At 37.8% G+C, this 20837-nt stretch overlaps 1 protein-coding gene across 1 annotated transcript in view; it reads left to right on the top strand.

Moving 5' to 3' along the window:
• Positions 1-20837, top strand: part of HCRTR2 (hypocretin receptor 2) — a gene marked incomplete at both ends in the record, with an annotated part of 101906 nt that overhangs the window by 9098 nt on the left and 71971 nt on the right. The window lies entirely within an intron of this gene.

Below are 20837 nucleotides of genomic sequence, written 5' to 3'. Positions count from 1 at the left end.
AAAATCCTTCCACACTCCAGAGAGAAAAATGAAGACTGTTAAGAACTTCATGTGTGAATTTGATAGCAAGATCCATTGTTCCTGAGAGGGGTTGTTTGAGAGGCTGTGACACCTCTCCTGACTCAGCTTGATTGACAGTGACAGACTCAGAAACAGAGTTGTCCACTTAAGTTTCATATCAATAACTGATCTTCTGAAATTCAGAATTTTGGTTATCTTAGGCCATTAGGTTTCCAGGCAAGTTGATGTGCATATCCTAAAGTAACCATGATAGGATAAGAGTGAACTAGAAATTAAAAAAAAAAAAAAAAAAAAAAAAAAAACAGATTCTTCAACCAAAATAGGATGTGACAAAATGACAAACATACTCAAAATTATCAGGCCTCAACTAACAGCATTATATTTTATCAATATAGTTGCAAAGGAGGCTGGGAGATGTGCATCTCTCTCACACAAAAGGTATGATACAAAGTGGTATTTTAATTTGCATAAAGTAAGAATAAGGGAAATGAGAGGAATTCAGTTCCCAGCAGCATATCACTAAGATAAGCTGATCTACAGATATATAGTTTTATATTGCTAACAATAGAGTTAGATGGAAATGTTGAGAGGTTTTCTGCTGGTCACTGTACTGAGTCTGAGAGGACAAAGAAGAAATGAGAAGAGCATGCTTCCCAGAAGAGATAGGCATAAAACTGTCTCACTATAATGTGGCAAGAGCTAGTGTGGAAAAGTACACATAGAGTAATAGAAACTTGTGAGAAGACTGTAAGCTCCTTTGTATGATTAGGTAGTGTCTTAGTCAGTGTTTTCTTACTGTGAAAAGATCCCTTTCCGATGGCAACTCTTATTAAGGAAAGCATTTGATTAGGAATAGTTTACGACTCAGGGAGGCTGAGTCTATTATTATTGTGTCTGGAACAGGGAGGCAGGCAGACTGACAAAGTGCTGGAGAAAGAGTTAAAAGTTCTACATCTGGATTGGCAGGCAGCAGAAGAAAGACTATTGCATGCTAGCCAGGCTTGAGCTTTTAAGACCTCAAAGCCTACCCCCTAATGACAGACCTCCTCCAACAAAATCAAACCTCTGAGTCTTGCAGCTCCCTATAGGCCTGTGGGGCCATTTTATTCAAAGAGCCACAGATATAGACAGAAGAAGAAGATTCCTAACCTAGGCAGTATTAATGAGTGAATTTGTTCCCTGGGCAACAAATATTGGGTAAAGATATTCTTTTTTACTTTTTTGAACAACTTTATTTTAAAAAAAGATAAAAGAACAAATTTTAAGCATTTTTGAATAAAAGTATATGAATGCATTTTTGTCAGTGCTTGCTTTTTTTTTTCTTCAAAAGTTTGATAGAGTATATTAAGGTCTTACTAGTTGTAATGAGCAAAAAGTGCATGTAAAACAGGATGTAACCTGGAATTAGTCAAATTTTTCTTGGTGTGTAAGGATTAAGCATAATGGTTTTTTTCTTTTTCTTCAACTTCAAGAAGTCTGTGATATGTTTCTGAGGTGTTCAGAGCTTTCTGAAGTTAGTATCCAATTATCAGTGACTGCATATTATGTCTGTACCTTTGTGACGGGGTTATCTCACTCAATGATATTCTCTAGATTCATCCATTTTCTTAGGAATTTCATAAAGTCATTGTTTCTGATAGCTGAGTAGTACTCCATTGTGTAAATGTACCACAGTTTTTTTATCCATTCATCTACTGAAGGACATCTGAGTTCTTTCCAGCTTTCAGCTATTATAAACAGAGCTGCTATGAACATTGTGGTGCATGAGTCTTTGTTGTATATTGGAGTGTCTCTAGGGTACATGCCCAGAAGTGGAATAGCTGGATCTTCAGGTAGTACTATGTCCAATTTTCTGAGGAATCACCAGACCGATTTCCAGAGTGGTTGTATCAGTTTACAACCTCACCAGCAGTAGAGGAGTGTTCCTCTTTCTCCACAACCTCACCAGCATCTGCTGGCATCTGAGTTTTGGATCTTGGCCAATCTGATTGGTGTAAGGTGGAATCTCAGGGTTGTTTTGATTTGCATTTCCCTGATGGCTAAGGATGTCGAACACTTCCGTAGATGCTTCTCAGCCATTCAATATTCCTCAATTGAGAACATTTTGTTTAACTCTGTACCCCATTTTTAATAGGGTTGTTTGATTCTCTGGTGTCTAGCTTTTTGAGATCTTTGTATACCTTGGATATTAGCCCTCTATCTGATGTTGGGTTGGTAAAGATCTATTCCCACTCTATTGGCTGCCATTTTGTTTTCTCAACAGTGTCCTTAGCCTTACAGAAACTTTGCAATCTCATTGAGTCCCATTTGTCAATCTTTGACCTTAGAGAATGATTCATTGGTGTTTTGTTCAAGAAATTTTCTCCTGTGCCTATGTATTCTAAAATTTTTTGTACTTTCTCATCTAATAGTTTCAGTGTACCTGGTTTAATATGGAGATCTTTGATCCACTTATACTTGAGCTTTGTACAAGGAGATTTAAAAAAAGGGTCTATTTTCATTCTTCTGCATGCTGAGTGCCAGTTGGACCAACACCATTTGTTGAATAGGCTGTCATTTTTCCCATTGAATGTTTACAGCTCCTTTGTCAAAAATCAGGTGATCATATATGTGAGGGCTCATTTCTGGATCTTCTATTCTATTCCATTGATACACATGCCTATTTCTGTACCAGTACCATGTAGTTTCTAGCACAATTGCCTTGTAATATAGCTTGAGGTCAGGGATGGTGATTCTGCCAGTTGTTTTCTTATTGTTGGGGGTGGATTTCACTATTCTAGGTCTTTTGTTATTCCAGATGAAATTGCACATTGCTCTTTCCAACTCAATGAAGAATTGGGTTGGAATTTTGATGGGGATTGCATTGAATCTGTAGATTGCTTTTGGTAAGATGGCCATTTTTAAAATGTTGATCCTTCTAATCCATGAGCATGGGAGATCTTTCCATTTTCTGAGATCTTTCTCAATTTCCTTTTGTAGAGGTTTGAAGTTCTTGTCAAACAGGTCCTTCACTAGCTTAGTTAGAGTCACACCATGGTATTTCATAGTTTTTGTGACTATTGTGAAGGGTATCTTTCCCCTAATTTGTTTCTCCACCTGTTTGTCCTTTGAATATAGGAAGGATACTGATTTTTTTGAGTTAATTTTATATCTAGCCACTTTGCTGAACTTGTTTATCAGCTGTAGGAGTTCACTGGTGGAATTTGTGGGGTGCTTAAGTACACTATCATGTCATCTGCAAATAGTGATGTTTTTACTTCTTCCTTACCAATTTGTATCCCATTGACTTCCTTTTGCTGTCTAATTTCTCCAGCCAGGACTTCCAGTACTATGTTGAATAGGTAGGAGGAAAGTGGGCAGCCTTGTCTAGTCCCTGATTTTAGTGGGATTGCTTCAAGTTTCCCACCTTTAAGTTTGATGTTGGCTGTTGGTTTGCTGTATATTGCTTTTATTATGTTTAGGTATGGGCCTTGGATTTCTGTTCTTTCCAAGACTTTTAACATGAAGGGGTGTTGAATTTTGTCAAATGCTTTCTCAGCATCTAGTGAGATGACCATGTGATTTTGTTCTTTGAGTTTGTTTATATGGTGGATTACATTGATGGATTTCCTTATATTAAACCATCCCTGCATCCCAGGGATGAAGCCTACTTGAGCATGGTGAATAATCATTTTGATGTGTTCTTGGATTCTGTTTGTAAGGATTTTGTTGAGTATTTTTTTCATCAATGTTTATAAGTGAGATTAGTCTGAAGTTCTCCTTCCTAGTAGGGTCTTTGTGTGGTTTATGAACGAAGGTTATTGTAGCCTCAAAAAATGAGTTAGGTAGTATTCCATCTGATTCTATCTTTTGGAATAGTTTGGAGAGTATTGTTATTATGTCATCGATAAATTTCTGAAAAAATTCTGCACTGAGCCCATCTGGATCTGTGCTTTTTTGTTTTTCTTGTTTTTTTTTTTTTTTTTTTTTTTAAGTTGGGAGGCTTTTGATGATTGCTTCTATTTCTTTAGGTGTTATGGGATTATTTAAACGGTTTACATGGTCCTGGTTTAACTTTAGTATCTTGTATCTGTCTAGGAATTCATCCATTTCCTCCAGAATTTCCAGCTTTGTTGAGTATTGGCTTTTGTAGAAGGATCTGATGATTTCTTGAATTTCCTCAGTTTCAGTCGTTATTTCTCCACTTTCCTTTCTGATTTTGTTAATTTGTATACTCTCTCTTTTCCCTCTAGTTAGTCTGGCTAAGGGTTTATCAATCTTGTTAATTTTCTCAAAGAATCAGCTCTTGGTTTTGATGATTCTTTGGATGGTTCTTTTTGTTTCTATTTGGTCTATTTCTGCCCTAAGTTTGATTATTTCTTGCCGTCTACTCCTCTTGGGTATATCTGCTTCCAATTGTTCTAGAGCTTTCAATTGTGCTGTCAGGTTGCTAGTGTATGCTCTCTCCAGTTCCTTTTGGAAGCTCTCAGAGCTATGAGTTTTCCTCTCAGTATTGCTTTCATTGCATCCCATAGGTTTGGGTATGTCGTATTTTCATTTTCATTGAATTCTAGAAAATTCTTAATTTCTTTCTTTACTTCTTCTTTAACCCTGCTATCCTTTAATAGAGCATTGTTTAGTTTTCATGTGTACATGAGCTTTTTGTTGTCTTTGTTGTTATTAAAGACCAGCCTTAGACCATAATGGTCTTTGAGGATGCATGGGAGTATTTCAATCTTCTTATATCGATTGAGGCTCATTCTGTGTCCAATTATGTGGTCAATTTTCGAGAAGATGCTGTGCGGTGCTGAGAAGAAGGTGTAATCTTTTGTTTTAGGATGATATTTTCTGTAGACACCTATTAATTCCAGTTGGTTCATAGTCTCTGCTAGTTTTAGTGTCCTTGTTCAGCTTCTGTTTCCATGATCTGTCCATTTGTGAGAGTGGGGTATTAAAGTTTCCCACTATTATTGTGTGGGGTGAAATGTACTTTTTGAGCTTTTGTAGGGTTTCTTTTATGAATATGGGTGCCTTTGTATTTGGAGCATCTATGTTAAGGATTGAGAGTTCCTCTAGACAGATTTCCCCTATAATGAGTAAAAAGTGTACTTCCTTATCTTTTTTTGATAGCTTTTGGTTGGAAATTTACTTTATTCCATATTAGAATAGCCACTCCAGCTTGCTTCTTGGGTTCGTTTGCTTGGAAGTTTTTTTTTCCCAACCTTTTACTCTGAGATAGTGTCTGTCTTTGTCTCTGAGATGAGTTTCCTATATGCAGCAAAATGCTGGGTTTTGTTTATGTATCCAGCATGATAGCTTATATCTTTTTATTGGGGAGTTGAGCCCATTTATGTTAATAGATATCAAGTATAGTGGTTTCTGTTTCTGGCTATTATTGCTTTTGTAGTTTGAATTGAGCCTGTGTCTCTTTCTCCTTTTGGTTTTCTTGCTTAGGAGTTTTTCTTGTTTTTACTAGGATGTAATTTCCCTCATTGTATTGGGTTTTCCACCTATAATTCGTTGTAGTACTGGGTTTGTGGTCAAATATTGTGTAAATTTAGTTTTGTCTTGGAATATCTTCGTCTCTCCATCTATGGTGATTGAGAGTTTTGCTGGGTATAGCAGCTTCGGCTGGCACTTGTGCTCTGTTAGTGTCTGCATGATGTCTGTCCAGGCTCTTCTAGCTTTCATAGTCTCTGTTGAGAAATCTGGTGTGATTCTGATTGGTCTGCCTTTATATGTTACCTGACCTTTTTTTCTTACTGCGTTTAGTATTCTTTCTTTGCTTTGGGCACTTGGTGTTTTGACTATTATGTGTCAGGAGGAATTTCTTTTCTGGTCCAACCTATTTGGAGTTCTGTAGGCTTCTTTTATGCTCGTAGTCATCTCATTCTTAAGGGTAGAAAAGTTTTCTGCTACAATTTTGTTGAAGATATTTACTGTGCCTCTTAGTTGATATTCTTCTCCATCTTCTATTCCTATTATCTTTAGGTTTGGTCTTATTGTGTCCTGGATCTCCTGCACATTTTGGGTTAGGAGCTCTTTGGTTTTTGCATCCTCTCTGACTGTTTTGTTTATGTTTTCAATGTTGTCTTCGGACCCCGCGATTCTCTCTTCCATCTCTTGTAGTTTCTTGGAAATGCTTGTATCTGTGACTCCTGATTTCTTTATTTGGATTTCTACTTCTAGGGTTTTCTCTTTTAGTGTTTTCTTTATTGTGTCCATTTCTGTTTTAAATTCCTTCTTCCATTCCTTCATCTCTTTGGTTCTTTTTTCTTCTAGTTCTTTTATTTCTTTGAGTGTTTTTCTTGTTTCTTCTTTAAAAGCTTCTAATTGTTTATGCTTTTCCTCCCGTTCTTGTTTAAAGATCTCTATCATCATCTTGAGGTAGGATTTTGTGTCTGAATCTTCTTTTTCTGGAGTGTTTGGCATTCTGCTGTTTTCTGTGATGGGAGAGCTGGGTTCTAGTGTTGCCACGTTGTCTTGGTTTCCCTGGAGTACATTCTTTTGCTTTCCTTCTGCCATCTTGTTGTCAGTGATTGTTTCTTGCCTTTCCCTTGTACCTGTTCTGTGTCCCTGCATCTCCACTGTTCCTGGTGGCGGATGGTCAAGCCCTGTTCTGCATCCAGAAGCCACAGGCTGGGAACAGAGGGCCCAATGCTGGGTTCCTGGTCCTTGGATCAGGAAGGACAAGGGCACGCTTTCTGTGAGCACTTGGCAGAGATCTCTCTGTCCCCTGGCTAGTCGGAGCCCCTTCTCACCAGGCCTTTATCTCTGAGTCTCCACTAGTCCTTGGGTAAGAATATTCTGACCAGAGAAAACAGCATGTATAAAACCAAAGGGACATGAGCAATGTTACCAACTGGCATTTTTCAAGTAACCAGCTATAAGGAAAGACTAGAGTTAAGTCTGGGTTATAAAGAGGCTTTGACTAAGAACAGACCGTGCATCATGCCTAAGGTCCAGGAGTTTTAATGAATGTTTCTCCATAGGTTGGCAATGCTATTTACTTTAAAATTTTTGAAAGTAAGAGTAGCTTTAAAACTTTTAATTTTCTTGGCTCATAATAAAAATACAGCAATGAAAGATCCAGAAATGGTTAATATTGGCATATCCCAGGCAGGCTCCGTTGGTAGAGGAAGTGGTACCAAGCCTCATGACATGGCAGGAAAGAACTGACTCCCACAAACTGTCTCTTAATCTCAATGAGCACATGGGGGCCAGTTCACAACCACACACAACAAAGATACACAATGACCACAATATTGTTATACAATTGTAATAGCCTTCTCCAAATTGTCAGTGTCTTGAGTTTCCCAAACTCAAGAGGATATTTTTAATTAGTAGCAGTATTAATAAACTAGCCTTTAGGAAAGTAGAAACTCAGAACTTGATACCACACACTTGAGTCATGGAACATGCAGAAATCAAGCTGGTCCTGACCTAGAGAGTCATCCTTTCTGGATAGCTTTCATAGTGATGGCAGGTGTAAGTCATGCTTTTGAAGGATATAAATAGTCGTATCCAGCTGAGTGTTCTGGCTATAAAGTCCCTAGATAATGAGCTATTGGCAATAATAAATATAGAAAAAGAGTGCGGTGATTTTCTTTAAAAGTATAGGACCGGGAAAGTTGACCACATTTCAACACTTGGTCTTACACACAACATATAATTAGCAGCGCTAATTGAACCTCATGGATTTATTTTGTAAAATCATCTGAAGACCCACAGTTGAGCTGTGATAGAATTGGCAGTAGATCTTGTTGGATTTGGAGGAGAGAAACGAATATGTTAAAAAATAGCATATGAAATTCTCAAATAGTTAAAAACATGTGCACTAACAGAAATGATAAATGCATGGAGAAATACATTGTATTTATTTATTTACTTATTTACATATGTCTGTCTGTCTGTCTTTTTTGGTACTAGGACTGAACTTGGATCCCCATCTATGATCGAGTATAAACTGTAGAAGGCTTTTCAGCCCTACTTTGTTCGGTTTATTTAAGGACACATACATCTCAAAAGAATTATGTTATAATCACTAAAGCAATAATTGAGTGGTATCACTTAAGACATCTCTTCCCAGGAGTGCAAATCCCTTAGCATCACTCAAAGACTCATACCAGGAAACCATTTTCCTCCTCTAGAAAACTTTGAGCTGCAATAGTTAAGTTTATTTTTTCAAGAAAAGTACACCGAGATCTTACTAGATAACATCCTATATTTCTGCAATATCTGTGGCTACGTAATGTACAAAACCTTCACCTCAACTCTCTTTGTTTCAAAACAATCCCTAGTCGCCTTTATGAATCCACAGGCACACTTGAGTTTTATGTTCTAACTGTAGGATGAGAGATGATCCCAAATGTCACCATGACTCTAAAGTTCTGTTAGGCAAGCACATCTTTACCTGAACACAAGGTGTCTCAAGCATGCCAACAGAGGCTCAACTTTGGAAACCTTCCATAATGTACAAGTAAATCATACTAACTGAACGTTTTGCTGTGTAAAAGAAAAATTTTTAAAAAATAGGAAGGGAGGGAGGGAGGAAGAAAGGGAAACTGGAGAAGTGAATCAGTCACAAAGTACAAAATAATCCAATAAATAAAAAAGAAAAGAAAGAGAAGGGAAAAATATCTCACGTCTAGTGACGTATAAGATCAAATGTTGCTAATCACTAGAAGGCTCCAAAAAAGTAATTTAATAGAGAATAAGAGAAACAAAAATAGCTCACTCACTGTCTATTTTATTTTCAGAAATTTTAATTTAAAAAAATTAAATACAAGGTACAGTTTTGTGTAGCATGAGGTGCTGATTCTCTAATCAGTTCTGAGAAAGAAGGATTTTGGGCCAGGCTTTGGCATGAGAAGGAGGACACAATAGTCATGAAAGGTCTTAGGGCAACCTGAACCTGGGGCCTCGCCACCCGAGGATGGCTGATATAGGTTAGCTGATAAGTTTGGGGCTAGAGATTTCTGTGCCCAGCAATTGTGCCATCTGGCCAGTTTTAAAATAATAAAGCTGTCTAGTGTTTTTCTTCCACGGAGCTTAAGCAGACGGGGCTGCTAGTGGCAGCTTGGCAGAACTAGCCTAGCCAGAGAGGAGCCAGTGGAGTGCAGACAGTAGTTCCTGGCTTAGCTCCCAGATTTTCTTGTTTGGGGGTTGGAGCAAAGGAACCAGCAGGAGAGGGCAGAACATGGGCAGCAGCACCAGGTAAAGGGGTACTGTGCTTTTTAAAAATTACATGCAACAGTATTGTCCTAAGAAGGGGAATGTCACTACATCTAACAGATATCAGTTAAGCAAAGCAAACTTGTCAACAATGTTCACTGTCAGCAGTCAGTGAACTAGAGTACAATTTAAAGAATTCACTCTTGGGAGCCATTAGATTGCCTTAACTATATAGTTCCTCAACAAAGTATCTGTAATAATCCAACTTAATCAGTCCTTGAGTAACAAGGACAGACTCTCCTTCCGTAAGTGGCAAGATTCAGCATAGAGAACTGCTGCTGTATTAGTTTTCTGGATAGCTTCTCATTCCTAAACAGTGACTAAGATCTTCATTCTATTGCCCATATCTATTCTTGGTATGCATATGTTAGTCTACACAAGTTGAAAGTGTCTGTGGACTTTATGGAACACACAAACTGTTATGTGCATTTTCTTGTTGTATTAACTTAAGGGGTTTTGAATTCCACCATCACCATGGGCTTGGTGATCTGTGAGTACCTGATCACGGGTGCTAGAGGAAGAGAGGAGGCAAAGACACAAGATAAGAAGATAAATAAGGCAGAGATGCTATTTTCCCTCTGGGTAAAAGTACTTCTTACTATAAGTGTCATCAGCAACAAAGGAACTCTCTAAGGATTGTGGGTGTCAAGTTATAAGAGATATCTTTATCATCCAAGTGGAAACAAAATAGCAAAGCTTTATATAATCAGTCCTGTGTGGAAGGGAGAATCAAACAGAAAAAAAAAATCACAATGCCTTACAGCAACATGGTAATTTTCTAGGATTATTTAATTTGGAGCTATTTCCTTTCCTTATTTCATTCAACAAATATTTATTAAACACCCACAACATGCAATCTCTTTTATTTCATTCTGTAGAGGAAATGGAGAAACTAATGAGATGTGACCCTTACTTACAAGAAATTTCTAATTGTATGTTTGAGTCTATGTTGTAAATGATAGACTACGGTGTGGTAGTAATTGGAGAGGGAAATGTAAAGTCAGAGGGAACAGCGAATCTGACTTGGGGTCAGATCCTTCCCTAAAAAGGAAATGTGTAATGTTCCATTTGTTGACATGTGAGTATAATTTGGAAACATTCTGAGAGTACAAAACATTCCAGCAAAGCTAGCAGAGTAGTAAGTGGAAATAAATTGAAAACACATAATAATTGTACCTAAATCTTGCCAAAAGGTGAAGTAGAAATACAAACAAAGCCTTTAATTGAATGTGCTTCTTTTTTTACTGATTTTATTGGATATATTTTATTTACGTTTCAAATGGTATCCCCTTTGCCACATTCCCCTCCACATCCCTTATCCCATACACTCTCCTTCTCCTTTATGAGGGTATTCACCCACCCACCCAACCCCTCCTGCCTCCCCACCCTGACATTTCCCAAACTAGGGCATCGAGCCTGAGCAGGACCAAGCTTCTTCTCCCATTGATGCCCAACAAGGCCATCCTCTGCTACATGTGCAGCTGGAGCCATGGGTCTGTCCATGTGTACTCTTTGGATAGTGGTTTAGTACCTGGGAGCTCTGGTTGGTTGGTGTTGTTGTTCTTATGGGGTTTCAAACTCCTTTAGCCCCTTCAATTCTTTCTTTTTAACTTCTCCATTAAGGATCCTGTTTTCAGTTTTATGGTTGGCTGTGAGCATCTGCCTCTGTGTTTATTATGTTCTAGCAGAGCCTCTCAGGAGACAGCTATATCAGGCTCCTGTCAAGAGTATTGTTTGAGTTTAGTGGCTGTATATGGGCTGGATCTCTGGGTGGGGCAGTCTCTGGATGGCCCTTTCTTCAGTCTCTGCTACAACTTTGTCTCCATATTTCCTCCTGAGAATATTTTTGTTCCCCCTTCTAGAAAGGACTGAAGCATCCACACTTTGGTCTTCCTTATTCTTGAGCTTCATATGGTCTGTAAATTGTATCTTGGGTATTCCAAGCTTTTGGACTAATATCCACCTTTCAGTAAGTGCATACCATGGGTGGTTTTTTGTGACTGGGTTACCTCACTCAGGATGGTAGTTTGTAGTTCCATCCATTTTTCTAAGAATTTTATGAACTTGTTGTTTTTAATACCTGAGTAGTACTCCCTTGTATAAATGTACCACATTTTCTGTATTCATTCCTCTGTTGAAGGACATCTGGGTTCTTTTCAGCTTCTGAATATTATAAATAAGGCTGCTATGAACATGGTGGAGCATGTGTCCTTGTTGTATGTTAGAGCATATTTTGGATATATGCCCAGGAGATAAAATTAGCATAATACTTGTTTTAATTCTTTGAATTTCTTTCCTTGTTAATTTGTAGGTCCTTATTTTCTATTTTTTTCTGTAGCATTGGGTAATGGTAGAGAAAGAATTAAACCACCCTTTTAATATCAGATAAAATCGACTTCAAACCAAACCTAATCAGAAGAAATAGAGAAGGACACTACATACTCATCAAAGAAAAAAACCAACCAACAGGATATTGCAACTTTAAACATTCTGTCAACTGGTTTTTAACTGACTTTGTAGTTGCATGTGAGAGTTGAGAAGGAAGATCAATTTGGAGCAGGGTAAGAATAAAGATGTGAGAGACCAGAAACTGACCAGCCTGCTCCAGATTCTGCAGGACAATGATTATTAGGGTAAAGTTTATGCAGCAAATGAATAGGAATATAAAGAAAAAAATACATAAGATACTATAGAGCTGGAAGTTGGCAACTCATCAGACATGAAAAATACAAGGGTAAAAAAAAAATGCACTTACAGTAAATATACCATTTTAGCCAAAGAAAGTATGTTGCTGTCTTTGCCTTTTCATTAATGTAGGCAGAAAATTTGCAAAGAAAGTAAGGTATGGTAGGTAGAAGGAGGAAGAGGAGAAGGAGGAGGAAAGATGAAGGAGGAGGGGGAAAGAAGAAGGAACTCGGCAACAAGGGCTGAAGATGCCATTGCTACAGGAAAGCCAGCATCGGGTCACCCATCTTTAAATGAGTCTCACATCTCACCTGCCACACACAGTACATTTGTACTCTATTTTCTTTCATTGTGGTTGTATAAAATATGTATTTTATTCCATTTGTATATATTTTCATTCTTATATAAGCTGAATTGTAAAAAAATATAAAGTAAATATGTTAAATTGCTTTTAATATTATTTTTAATTAGCATACAAAGGTAAAAAATTTTCATGATATTTCTTGCTTGTTTTTTTTTCTCATTTTTTATTAGATACTCTCTGTATTTACATTTGAAATGTTATCCCCTTCTCCCACCCTGCTCCCATCCTCCTCCCTCTCCACTTGTCTTCAGGAAGATGCACTCACTTCTAATCACCCTCTCCACCCCATTGCCTTGGCATTCCCAAAATTGGAAAAACGTGCCCTCCCTGGACCAAAGCTTCTTTTCACATCGATGGCAGACACTACTATCTTCAGCTCCATATGCAACTGGAGCCATAGGTCTCTCAATGTGTGCTCAATGGTTGGTGTTTTAACCCATGGGAATTTTGGAGGGTTTGGTTGGTTGATGATGTTGTTTTTCCAATGAGGTTGCAACCCCTTCTAGCTCCTTCAGTCTTTTCTTTAGCACCTCATTGGGGTCCCTGTCTGGGGTCTGATGTTTAGCTGCAAACATGCTCAGCTGTATCTGTGTGACTCTGTTAGATCCCCTGAGGAGGCATCTCTGTCTGGTTCCTGACAGTAGGTACTTCTGGGCATCAGCAATAGTGCTTGGGTTTGGTGGCAACATATGGGGTGGATCCCCAGGTGAGGCAGCCTCTGTATGATCTTTACTTCAATCCCTGCTCCTCTATTTGTTCCTGTATTTCCTTCTGTTCTCCCTTCTAAGAAGAACTGAGGTATTCTCAATTTGACCTTCCTTCTTTTTGAGCTTCATAAGGTTTATGAATTTTTTCTTGGGTATTCAGAGCTTTATGGGACCAGTATCTGCTTATCAGTGAGTGAATATCATGTGTGTTCTATTGTGATTGAGCTACCTCACTCTGGATGGTAGTTTCTAGTTCCATCTATTTGCCTAGGAATTTAATGAAGTCATTGTTTCTAATAGCTGAGTAGTATTCCATTGTGTAAATGCACCACATATTCTGTATCCATTCCTCTGCTGAAGGACATCTGGGTTCTTTCCAGCTTCTGGCTATTATAAATAAGTCTTCTATGAACATAGTGGAGCTTGTGTCCTTGTTATATGTTGGAGCATTTTTGGAGTGTATGCCCAGGAGTGGAATAGCTGGGTCTTCAGGTAGGACTATGTCCAATTTTCTGAGGAACTGCCAAACTGATTTTCAGAGTGGTTGTACCAGCTTACAACCCCACCAACAGTGGAGGAGTGTTCCTCTTTCTCTACATCCTCCCCACAATCAGCTGTCATCTGAGTTTTTGATCTTAGCCATTCTGACTGATGTGAGGTAGAATCTAAGGGTTGTTTTGATTTGCATTTTCCTGATGACTAGGGATGTTGAGCATTTCTTTAGATGCTTCTTGGACAATTAGTATTCCTCAGTTGAGAATTCTTTGTTTAGCTCTTTCCTTGTTTTTTTTTTAATAATGCATACTTATTGACAATTTCATGCATGCATGCATTCTGATTACATGTACAACCTATATTCTCATTTCCTATCATACTCTTTATCTCCTCCTTCCTACAAGTCCACTTCCTTCTTCCATGTCACTTTGGTTTGGTTTTGTGACACAGGTGAATTAAGGCTGTCATGTGTGTATGTGCGCGGACCTATCATCCATTGTAGCATGGTCTCACTAATAACCATATCACTGAAGACATTGATACTCCTCCCAGTGTCCAACAAGGATCAATAGTTCTCCAAGGAGGGTATGGTCCCATGATCCTTTTCACTAAGACTGAATATTGAGAGGCCTGGTACAGAGAACCACAGCTGCTGTGAGTTAATAATTGTAGCATCTGCCAAACCAGGAAGACAGTGCTTCACACCCTTTCTTCCCATCATCTGCTTCATATATGCTCTCTATTCCCTCGCCTGTAATGTTTCTTGATCCCTGAAAGAGAGATATTGGTGTCCCATTTAGAGATGAACACTCAGCAGTGATTTATTCTCAGCTCACTGAGCAGCCAAGAGTCTTTTTATTTGCATACGTTGTTGCAAAAAAGATTTTCTCTGATCAAGGCTGAGAATAACACTTACCTAAGGGTGTAAATATAAACATTTAGAAGGCAGTGTGACACATGCCCATTTTACAATGTAACAGTAGTAAGTGATCCCCAGTGTCTACAACCTCCCCAGTCATGAATATTTGAATTTCCAGTAGGAGGCATGAATTCTCTCTGAAGGAACAGGTCTCAGATTGAAGCAGGGAATGGATGGTTAATCCCATCGTTGTACCAATGAGTACAACTTGCCCGGTAGGTCCAATCTGTAACACTCTAGATTTACTGATTCACCCTGGTTGCCCTATAACAACCCCAGCAGTACAAGAATCAGCGAGGAGATACGAAGCTTCTAATTCACTTCCAGCTAGAGTTCCCTATCGCTTGCAACAGAGGTTTGTGATCTCTTCAACAGAAGAATCTTGTCATCTAGTTTGGGTGAACAACCAAGACAATGGCAGTACTCTTTGTTGTGTGGATTACAAGGGCCTACCTGACCGCCAACTCAGAGGCATCTCATCCTGGCACTGGGCTTTTCATCTGATCACCTATGGCTTCAAAAATTGGCATTATCCACCGGTGCAGGATACCTACATTTATGTTTTAAGTTATTTCTAACTAACTTAAAGACAAGTTTTCTTTATAACTGTTTCTTTCATCTTTAGGTCTTGGTTATGTTTCTCACTCATCCCTTCCTTTCTTCTATACCATGATCCTTTCTCCTTTGGCTCCATCACCTCCAGTAGCATCCCCCAAGTCGATATTCATTTTAAATGTGTTCTACTATGTTCCAGCCCATTCTCCTCTACATCCCTTCTCTCCTCCATTTTCTGTCAGCGCCTACCCCTATGTAATTTTATCCCCAGTATTTCAACATTTCATTTCACATGTGTTCTGTTACCATTCCCGACTCCATACTTCACATGCCACCCCTTATATGCCTGCGATGGTTAGTGGTAATTGTCCCTCAACACCTGGAAGTCACACCTATGAGGAGTTTTCTAGATGAAGATAAGTTTCTGAGAAGGTCCTGAGTGGTTATATTAATCCTCCAGTTATGTGAGAAGATATAGATTGTGGGAAGGACCATTTCCTGGGGGTGGGGGGGATCCTAGACTGCATACATGGAGACTGCATACTTGGAGAAGGCAAGCTGAGCACATGCATAATAATAATACATGCGTGCATTAATTCAGTTTGCTCTGCTCCTGATGTGAATGAAATGTCACCAGCTTCCCCAAGTTTCTGTTGCTTGATTCCCTGGTCTTGATGAACTTTAACCTGGAACTGAGATCCAAGTTATCTTTTCTCTCCTGTGCTGCTTCTAGCAGGGTATTTCCATAGCAACAGGAAAAGAAACCAAGAAGAGTTTTTGTTTGTTTGTTGTTTGTTGTTTTTTTCTGAGTTCCTGACCTATAACAACACTCACTCCCGCACGTACATTTAGTATGCTTTCCTTCTATTCACCTTTGCCAAATTTTTGTTCTTAGAAGGATGAATAAAACTCTATCATGTTTGCAGAACACATTTTCATTTTTCTTTCTTCTACCGATTGCAGTGTCTTGCTATTATAAATAGAGAACAATAAAAACACACGAGTGTCAGCATCTCTGACACAATATAGGATCCACTGAGTGTATAGTGGGGAGTGGCATAACTGGGTTGAGTTCATCGTTTGAGAAATGTAACCACTTATTCTTATGGTGGCTACATCGGTTTACACTCTCGTTAGCAATAAATAAAGGTCCCTCTTTCTCCACATTCTCCACAAGCTTGTTTTCTTGGTGATAGAAATTTTGACTGGGGTGAGATAGGACTCTAAAAGTTGTTATAATTTGCATTTTTTCGTGGCTAAGGAAGTTGAATGTAGTAGATGTAGTCTTTTAGGTATATGCCATAGAATGTCATGCCTGTGTCCTTGGTAGATCAATTTTCAGCTTACTGAGGAACCTTTACATTAATTTTCTGTGTGGCTGTACCAGCTTAAACTCTAAGTAGCAATGAATATGTATTCCCCTTCCTCACCAGCATAAAATGCCTTCATGTTTTACTTATCTTAGTCATCTGACCAGGGTAAGGCAAAATCACAACATAGTTTTAACTTATAGTTCCATGATGGTTAAGGATGTTGGATACTTATAAGTGTTTCCCAACTGTTTGTGCTTCATTCCTTAAGAGCTCTATTTATTTCCATTTTTATTTGTTTGTTCATTTGTTTGTTTTTTAACTCAGGGTTACTCTATTTAGCCTTGGCTGTTCTCAAACTCACTATGCATATCAAGTTTCTTCTTGATTCCACAGAGATCTGTCTGTTTCTGCCTTTCAAGTGCTGGAATTAAGGTGTGCACCACCACAGCTTAGCTTCCAGAGCCTATTTTTAATTAGGTACAATGTTAAGATTTTTGAGTCCTTTATATTCTAGATTCTAACTGTGTGTCAGAGGTATAGCTGGTAAAGGTTTTCCCCCAATGTGTTGGCTGCCACACTGTTTCAGTGACATAGTCCTCTGTTGCATGGAGGCTTTTTAGCTTCATAGGGTTGTGCATATTAATTATTGGTCTTAATGCCTAAACATTCAGGGACGTGTCCAGAAAGTCTGTTTCTAGTGCCAATAAGTCCAAGTTCTATCCCACTACTTTCTCTTCTATCAGATTTAGAGATTCTGGTCTTGTGTTGATGTCCTTGACCCATTTAGAATTGTGTTTTGTTCAGGGTGATAAATATGGTTGTGTGTTCAATCTTCTACATGTAGCCATGCAGTTTTGACCAGGACTATTTGTTGAAGATGTTAGTGTTTCTCCAGTGTGCTCTTCTGTTCTCTTGGTTTCCTTTACAAAAGTTAGGTGTTCGTAAGTGTATGAACTTATGTCTGGGACTTTATTTCTACTCCACTAATCAATGTGCCTGTTTTATAAAATTACAATGTTTTTTTTTTTAATTGCTATAACTCTGTAGCATAATTTGGAATATGAGACGGGGATGCTCCCAGTAGTTCTTTTATTATTTAATGTTATTTCATCTGTCTTGTAGTGTGTGTCTGTGTGTATGTGTGTGTGTGTGTGTGTGTGTGTATGTGTGTGTGCATGCATTTCCATATAATATGTAAAAGTATTTTTTTCAATTTCTATGAAGAACTGTGTTGAGATTTTTATCAGTAGTGAACTGACTATAAAAATTGTTTTTGGTAAGATAGTTATTTCACCATTCTAATCCTACCAATTTATGAACATGGGCAGTCTTTCTATCTTTTCATGTCCTGTTTGATTTATTTCTTCACATGTATTAAGGTTTTTATTATACAATTCTTTCTCTTGCTCGACTAGAGTTATGACAAACTATTTTTGAGACAGCTCTGAAAACATGTTGCTCCCCTGATTTCTTTCCTGGTAAGTTGGTCATCTGTATAAAGGAAGGCTACTTACCGTTGTGTAGCTGGCGTGGAGATGCTGAGAATCTCTCCACTTCAGACTCTGAATGGCTCCAGACATTCAGCCCAGAGGCAGTTGCTCTAAGCAGGAAGCTTCCTCTCAGTGCAGTCTGTTGTACTTTTCCTAGGGTTTTGGTCTCTTTCTTGATTGGGCAATGGCAGTGTTTAGGCATTTGTTTTGTTCTGTTCAATCTCAGACCTCGTGAGTACTGTCCTGGTGTCTTTTCCTTATGTTGCTGTGCACTTTGTTCCTCTCCTGGCATGCTCACTGGATTCTACCTTTGATTGGCTTTTAGCATGCAAAGGCTTTCTCCTTGGCTTACGCTCACCAGCACACCAAGTTCTTCACCACAATTACTTTACAGAACCTAACTCAGCCCTTGCTGCTTGGCGTGGCCAGGTTACAAGCTTGTTTCATTATGGAGACATTTCTACCTAGTCTCCTTTCTGCTTTCTGTAATCTATTCTTTTATTGCTTACTTGGTGGCTTTCAATCTTGACTCCATCCAAACTCTCTCTGTACAGATGCTGCTTTTAAACAGCATCTTCTCCTCCTTTTATACTTACTTAAGACTTGAAAAGAAACATCTTGAACCATGTACTTGTGAAAACAGCCAGGGAACCAAAGCAAAATGCACATCAGAAATCTCATTTCAAGGCCCATGTTTGAACTCTTAAATCAGAATTCCAAAGCTATAGAGACTTTGGAATTTTGTTTAGGATCTTACTTAGTACAAGCAGAATGGAAACTGTTGCCATAAAAATTAGTAAAGATGTCGTAATGATAAAAATAAAAAGTGGTAACCTTTTATCCCATGCTAGTGCCGGTATCTGTAGGGCCACAGGGCACTGTGGGACATCTTTATCTTACCGGTTCCACGCCACCTCTACTCACAGACCCCAGCTTCCTTTGTCCCTGTTGCAGTCCCCTTCACCCGCCCTGGCTGCATCTGTCCTGAGTGGTCCACAATAGCCCCAGCATATTGTTTTTCACTCACTTTCCCTTGGTGTGTTGTTGCCAAGTCTTGTGCACACACATCCCAACTCTGTGGCAGGCTTTGTAGAGGCCACCACTACACCCTCTTTGAACTCAATTAAGTCACCACATCAAAGAACGCACCAAAATACTCTGATACAATCGGTATAATATAATTTGTCCACCTAGATAAGTGAAATGATCCCATACAATTTCATCCCTTATAAAGTATTCATAACAACTTTATCCATGTAGAGATGTGCTGAAAGAAACATCCACATCTGCTTCCATGTTACCTCCTCTTGAATCTCCCGCTTTCTCCTCCTCCTTTCTCCTTCCTAGACTTTCCCACCTACCTTTTCTTCTCATCCAACTATAGGCTTGACCCGCCATGTTGTATAATGACATCATCCTACAAGATGTAACCCCAAGTGTTAAATGGTAGCTGCTAGAAAGAAAAAAATAGTTGATTGTACCAGTAGTTACTTAGGGAAGAAATAAGACATATTTTGAATTGAAATTAGACTAGAAAAAAATGTTAACAGAAGGAACAATAGGAAAAGATAGAAAAAATTGAAAAAGTTAAAAGTATCAGAACTCTAAAACTTTTCTGTGTATTAATTTTGAAGTAATATTCTGATATCATAACTAAGGTATAGTTACAACCGTGGACTTTAACACACTCTATTATGTAACAGACAATCAGCATATGTTTCATTATACAACATTACACCAGAAAAAGAGATGTTTGAAGTCTGAGATAGTGAGTACATTTCATTGCAAAGTAGTATTAGCCTTACAAGATCTGTTTCTACATTTTCTAAATAAGTTGGCTCTGCAAAATTAAAATGCATACATTTCATTTTACTGTGTCCTTTGAACCATTAACAAAACCCACACACACATATTGCTCTTGCAAAAAAAAATGTAGTTAACCAGTTATGTCATCGAAAGAACTGAAGTGGTGACATGCAAATGAAAGGGGTGTCACCACCTAAGGATTATGAAAGCCACACTCTGAGTCCTTCTTAGTAGCTCTGGTTTATCATGTCGTGAATTGAAGGAGTTGTTTGTAACATATTAGAATTATAAGAAATTTGGAAAACATTGAAAATTTTCAACAATAGTTTAAGATGTGAAAACACTAAAAGAATAACACAAGATAAGAAGTCTAAAAAATGTCTAAGGATATGTCCATACCAAAATTATAGAAATGCAGTTTATACCCAAAATACTTAATCTTTTATGTGTTATAAAGGAAAGATGAGATCCTGGAAATCTCCATCTAATCCACTGTAGATAAATAATTGGCTTTATTTTTCTACAGATGTTTTTGAATTTGCTAATATTATTCCTCCAAAATATACAAAATATAGAGTAAGATTTATAAGCCTAGAAATATTCATGTATAATTAAGTTAGAAAAATACTTTGTTAATAAATAAAATAAATTTATTTAGATTGTAACATATTTAATATTTCCATATATTGCATATATGTCATTATGTGTACATTACACACATCTGAATATATATATATATATATATAGCTTTCTGTTTCTCATATACTTAAAAATATGTAATTAATAGTAAGTATTTTTAAATAACATGTTTTACAAAGTACTAAAGTTTGAAGTTTCCATTTTACTTCCACAAAAATGATTTTAAGCATTTATTAGGTTTTCCTATAAAAGTTGTTACTTTCAATACAAATTTATGCCCCTTAGATAACAATTTGCTTCTTTGTGCTTAGTTTTTGTATTGATAACTATTTCCTGATAAAACATTTTAAATGTCTTTATTGCTAATATAACTGGCTTCCTTTTCTGTAGGCAATCTGTAAATGTCATAAATTCATTCATAGTTCCAAATACAGTACAAGTGCTAAACGTGAGTTGTACTTTAAATGGCTGTTTTCCTCATCAGTATGATAATTAAAATTGCAACTCTAATAATGAGTACTAGGAAAGATGACCTGTGTTCAAGTTTGAGAACTGGAGAAAATCGATAGAAGCTTTTGGATAACAAAAGCAACGTCACTGATTTCCTTAGGAAACTTGTGAAAATCATTT

This window comes from Micromys minutus, assembly GCF_963924665.1.
Source record: "Micromys minutus genome assembly, chromosome: 21".
NCBI classification, from domain to species: domain Eukaryota; kingdom Metazoa; phylum Chordata; class Mammalia; order Rodentia; family Muridae; genus Micromys; species Micromys minutus.
This window is presented reverse-complemented; position numbering and strand designations above follow the sequence as displayed.